The sequence below is a fragment of the Calliopsis andreniformis genome, unplaced genomic scaffold (genome assembly GCF_051401765.1).
Source record: "Calliopsis andreniformis isolate RMS-2024a unplaced genomic scaffold, iyCalAndr_principal scaffold0007, whole genome shotgun sequence".
Lineage (NCBI taxonomy): Eukaryota > Metazoa > Arthropoda > Insecta > Hymenoptera > Andrenidae > Calliopsis > Calliopsis andreniformis.
In genome coordinates, this window is record NW_027480425.1 from 2,537,096 (window position 1) to 2,543,753 (window position 6,658).

The window sequence follows — 6,658 nt, forward strand, 5'->3', positions numbered from 1 at the left end:
TTATTGCATCTTATGCGTCTGGCGTTCACTTCTTAGGCCCTAACTATTGGATCCGGTGGAACAACGCCCTATGGTCAGGCCTAGGTTGCCCGGAACGTAGAAATGACCATAGCTTTTACTCTCGTAGCAATTATTCGTTTTATACAATGGAAAAAACGTTCTATTTATTTTGTATTTTATGCTTCGGGCGTTGACTTCTAAGGCCCTAACTATTCAATCTGTTGGAGCAAAGCCCTAGAGTGAAGCCTAGGTTGCTCGGAGTGTAGAAATGACCATAAGTTGCATACTGGTTCCAATTATTCGTCTTATACGATGGAAAAACTGTTGTATTTATATTGTATTTTATGCTTCTGGGGTTGACTTCTATGGCCCTAAATATTCGATCTGGTGGAGCAACGCCTCAGAATTAAGTCTAGGATGCCCGAAACGCCGAAATGATCATTACTTTCACGCTTGTTGCAATTATTCCTGTTATACGTTGAAAAGACTCTTGTATTTTTATTGTATTTTATGCTTCAGGCGTGGACTTCTGAGGCCGTAGCTATTCGATGTGGTGGAAGAACGCCATACAGTGAAGCCTAGGTTGCCCGGAACGTAGAAATGACCATAAGTTTCACACTGGTTGCAATTATTCGTTTTATACGATGGAAAAGCTGTTGTATTTATATCGTATTTTATGATTCTGGCGTTGACTTCTTAGGCCCAAACTATTCCATCTGGTGGAACGACGCCCTAGGGTGAAGTCTAGGTTGCCCGGAAAGTAGAAATGACCATAACTTTCACACTGGTAGCAATTATTCGTTTTATACGATGGAAAAACTGTTCTATTTATTTTATATTTTATGCTTCGGGCGTTGACTTCTAAGGCCCTAACTATACGATCTGGTGGAGCAACGCCCTAGAGTGAAGCCTAGGTTGCCCGGTACGTAGAAATGACCATCACTATCAAACTGGTTGCAATTATTTGTTTTATACGATGGAAAAGCTGTTGTATTTATATCGTATTTTATGCTTCTGGCGTTGACTTCTTAGGCCCTAACTATTCCATCTGGTGGAACAACGCCCTAGGGTGAAGCATAGGTTGCCCGGAAAGTAGAAATGACCATAACTTTCACACTGGTAGCAATTATTCGTTTTATACGATGGAAAAACTGTTGTATTTATTTTGTATTTTATGCTTCGGGCGTTGACTTCTAAGGCCCTAACTATTCGATCTGGTAGAGCAACGCCCTAGAGTGAAGCCTAGGTTGCCCAGAACGTAGAAATGACCATTACTTTCAAACTGTTTGCAATTATTCCTTTTATACGATGGAACAGCTGTTGTATTTATATCGTATTTTATGCTTCTGGCGTTGACTTCTAAGGTCGTAACTATTCGATCTGGTGGAGCAACGCCCTAGAGTAAAGCCTAGGTTGCTCGGAATGTAGAAATGACCATAAGTTGCATACTGGTTGCAATTATTCGTTTTATACGATGGAAAGCTGTTGTATTTACATTGTATTTTAAGCTTCTAGGGTTGACTTCTAAGGCCCTAGATATTCGATCTGGTGGAGCAATGCCTCAGAATTAAGTCTAGGATGCCCGAAACGCCGAAATGATCATTACTTTCACGCTTGTTGCAATTATTCCTGTTATACGATGAAAAGACTGTTGTATTTTTATTGTATTTTATGCTTCAGGCGTGGACTTCTGAGGCCGCAGCTATTCGATGTGGTGGAAGAGCGCCATACAGTGAAGCCTAGGTTGCCCGGAACGTAGAAGTGACCACTACTTTCACACTGTTTGCAATTATTCATTTAATACGATGGAAATGCTGTTGTATTTATATCGTATTTTATGCTTCGGGCGTAGACTTCTTAGGCCCTAACATTTCGATCTGGTGGAGCAACGCCCGACAGTGAAGCCTAGGTTGCCCGGAACGTAGAAATGACCATTACTTTCACACTGTTTGCAATTATTCGTTTTATACGATGGAAAAACTGTTGTATTTTTATTGCATCTTATGCGTCTGCCGTTCACTTCCTAGGCCCTAACTATTGGAGCCGGTGGAACAACGCCCTATGGTCAGGCCTAGGTTGCCCGGAACGTAGAAATGACCATAGCTTTTACTCTCGTAGCAATTATTCGTTTTATACAATGGAAAAACCGTTCTATTTATTTTGTATTTAATGCTTCGGGCGTTGACTTCTAAGGCCCTAACTATTCAATCTGTTGGAGCAAAGCCCTAGAGTGAAGCCTAGGTTGCTCGGAATGCAGAAATGACCATAAGTTGCATACTGGTTGCAATTATTCGTCTTATACGATGGAAAAACTGTTGTATTTATATTGTATTTTATGCTTCCGGGGTTGACTTCTAAGGCCCTAAATATTCGATCTGGTGGAGCAACGCCTCAGAATTAAGTCTAGGATGCCCGAAACGCCGAAATGATCAGTACTTTCACGCTTGTTGCAATTATTCCTGTTATACGATGAAAAGACTCTTGTATTTTTATTGTATTTTATGCTTCAGGCGTGGACTTCTGAGGCCGTAGCTATTCGATGTGGTGGAAGAACGCCATACAGTGAAGCCTAGGTTGCCCGGAACGTAGAAATGACCACTACTTTCACACTGTTTGCAATTATTCATTTAATACGATGGAAATGCTGTTGTATTTATATCGTATTTTATGCTTCGGGCGTAGACTTCTTAGGCCCTGACATTTCGATCTGGAGGAGCAACGCCCGACAGTGAAGCCTAGGTTGCCCGGAACGTAGATATGACCATAACCTTCACACAGGTTGCAATTATTCCTTTTATACGATGGAAAAGCTGTTGTATTTATATCGTATTTTATGCTTCTGGCGTTGACTTCTTAGGCCCTAGCTATTCGATCTGGTGGAACAACGCCGTAGAGTGAAGCCTAGGTTGCCCGGAACGTAGAAATGACCATTACCTTCACACTGTTTGCAATTATTCGTTTTATACGATGGAAAAACTGTTGCATCTTTATCGTATTTTATGCTTCTGGCGTTGACTTCTTAGGCCGTAACTATCCGATCCGGTGGAGCAACGCCCTGGAGTGAAACCTGGGTTGCCCGGAACGTAGAAATGACCACTACTATCACACAGGTTGCAAATTATTCCTGCTATACGATGGAAAAACTGTTGTATTTTTATTGCATTTTATGCGTCTGGCGTTCACTTCTTAGGCCCTAACTATTCGATCTGGTGGAACAACGCCCTAGGGTGAAGCCTAGGTTGCCTGGAACGTTAAAATGACCATAGCTTTTACACTCGTAGCAATTATTCGTTTTATACAATGGAAAAACCGTTTTATTTATTTTGTATTTCATGCTTCGGGCGTTGACTTCTAAGGCCCTAACTATTCAATCTGTTGGAGCAACGCCCTAGGGTGAAGCCTAGGTTGCCCGGAAAGTAGAAGTGACCATAACTTTCATACTGGTTGCAATTATTCGTTTTATACGATGAAAAAACTGTTGCATCTTTATCGTGTTTTACGCTTCTGGCGTTGACTTCTTAGGCCGTAACTATCCGATCTGGTGGAGCAACGCCCTGGAGTGAAACCTGGGTTGCCCGGAACGTAGAAATGACCACTACTATCACACTGGTTGCAAATTATTCCTGCTATACGATGGAAAAGCTGTTGTATTTTTATTGCATTTTATGCGTCTGGCGTTCACTTCTTAGGCCCTAACTATTCGATCTGGTGGAACAACGCCCTAGGGTGAAGCCTAGGTTGCCCGGAACGTAGAAATGACCATAGCTTTTACACTCGTAGCAATTATTCGTTTTATACAATGGAAAAACCGTTCTATTTATTTTGTATTTTATGCTTCGGGCGTTGACTTCTAAGGCCCTAACTATTCAATCTGTTGGAGCAAAGCCCTAGGGTAAAGCCTAGGTTGCTCGGAAAGTAGAAATGACCATAAGTTTCATACTGGTTGCAATTATTCGTTTTATACGATAGAAAAACTGTTGTATTTATATTGTATTTTATGCTTCTGGCGTTGACTTCTCAGGCCCTAATTATTCGATCTGGTGGAGCAATGCCTCAGAGTTAAGTCTAGGATGCCCGTAACGCCGAAATGATCATTACTTTCACGCTTGTTGCAATTATTCCTGTTATGCGATGAAAAGACTGTTGTATTTTTATTGTATTTTATGCTTCAGGCGTGGACTTCTGAGGCCGTAGCTATCCGATGTGGTGGAAGAACGCCATACAGTGAAGCCTAGGTTGCCCGGAACGTAGAAATGACCATAAGTTTCACACTGGTTGCAATTATTCGTTTTATACGATGGAAAAGCTGTTGTATTTATATCGTATTTTATGATTCTGGCGTTGACTTCTTAGGCCCAAACTATTCCATCTGGTGGAACGACGCCCTAGGGTGAAGTCTAGGTTGCCCGGAAAGTAGAAATGACCATAACTTTCACACTGGTAGCAATTACTCGTTTTATACGATGGAAAAACTGTTCTATTTATTTTATATTTTATGCTTCGGGCGTTGACTTCTAAGGCCCTAACTATACGATCTGGTGGAGCAACGCCCGACAGTGAAGCCTAGGTTGCCCGGAACGTAGATATGACCATAACCTTCACACAGGTTGCAATTATTCCTTTTATACGATGGAAAAGCTGTTGTATTTATATCGTATTTTGTGCTTCTGGCGTTGACTTCTTAGGCCCTAGCTATTCGATCTGGTGGGACAACGCCGTAGAGTGAAGCCTAGGTTGCCCGGAACGTAGAAATGACCATTACCTTCACACTGTTTGCAATTATTCGTTTTATACGATGGAAAAACTGTTGCATCTTTATCGTATTTTATGCTTCTGGCGTTGACTTCTTAGGCCGTAACTATCCGATCCGGTGGAGCAACGCCCTGGAGTGAAACCTGGGTTGCCCGGAACGTAGAAATGACCACTACTATCACACAGGATGCAAATTATTCCTGCTATACGATGGAAAAACTGTTGTATTTTTATTGCACTTTATGCTTCTGGCGTTCACTTCTTAGGCCCTAACTATTCGATCTGGTGGAACAACGGCCTAGGGTGAAGCCAAGGTTGCCCGGAACGTAGAAATGACCATAACTTTCATACTGGTTGCAATTATCTGTTTTATACGATGGAAAAGCTGTTGTATTTATATCGTATTTTATGCTTCTGGCGTTGACTTCTTAGGCCCTAGCTATTCCATCTGGTGGAACAACGCCCTAGAGTGAAGCCTAGGTTGCCCGGAACGTAGATATGACCATAACCTTCACACAGATTGCAATTATTCGTTTTATACGGAGTAAAGGCTGTTGTATTTATTTCATATTTTATTCTTCTGGTGTTGACTTCTTAGGCCCTAACTATTCGATCTGGTGGAACAACGCCGTAGAGTGAAGCCTAGGTTGCCCGGAACGTAGAAATGACCATTACTTTCACACTGTTTGCAATTATTCCTTTTATACGATGGAAAAGCTGTAGTATTTATATCGTATTTTATGCTTCTGGCGTTGACTTCTTAGGCCCTAACTATTCGATCTGGTGGAACAACGGCGTAGAGTGAAGCCTAGGTTGCCCGGAACGTAGAAATGACCATTACTTTCACACTGTTTGCAATTATTCGTTTTATACGATGGAAAAACTGTTGTATTTATTTTGTATTTTATGCTTCGGGCGTTGACTTCTAAGGCCCTAACTATTCGATCTGGTAGAGCAACGCCCTAGAGTGAAGCCTAGGTTGCCCAGAACGTAGAAATGACCATTACTTTCAAACTGTTTGCAATTATTCCTTTTATACGATGGAACAGCTGTTGTATTTATATCGTATTTTATGCTTCTGGCTTTGACTTCTAAGGTCGTAACTATTCGATCTGGTGGAGCAACGCCCTAGAGTAAAGCCTAGGTTGCTCGGAATGTAGAAATGACCATAAGTTGCATACTGGTTGCAATTATTCGTTTTATACGATGGAAAGCTGTTGTATTTACATTGTATTTTATGCTTCTAGGGTTGACTTCTAAGGCCCTAGATATTCGATCTTGTGGAGCAATGCCTCAGAATTAAGTCTAGGATGCCCGAAACGCCGAAATGATCATTACTTTCACGCTTGTTGCAATTATTCCTGTTATACGATGAAAAGACTGTTGTATTTTTATTGTATTTTATGCTTCAGGCGTGGACTTCTGAGGCCGCAGCTATTCGATGTGGTGGAAGAGCGCCATACAGTGAAGCCTAGGTTGCCCGGAACGTAGAAATGACCACTACTTTCACACTGTTTGCAATTATTCATTTAATACGATGGAAATGCTGTTGTATTTATATCGTATTTTATGCTTCGGGCGTAGACTTCTTAGGCCCTAACATTTCGATCTGGTGGAGCAACGCCCGACAGTGAAGCCTAGGTTGCCCGGAACGTAGATATGACCATAACCTTCACACAGGTTGCAATTATTCGTTTTATACGGTGTAAAGGCTGTTGTATTTATTTTGTATTTTATTCTTCTGGTGTTGACTTCTTAGGACCTAACTATTCGATCTGGTGGAACAACGCCGTAGAGTGAAGCCTAGGTTGCCCGAACGCAGAAATGACCATTACTTTCACACTGGTAGCAATTATTCGTTTTATACAATGGAAAAACTGTTCTATTTATTTTGTATTTAATGCTT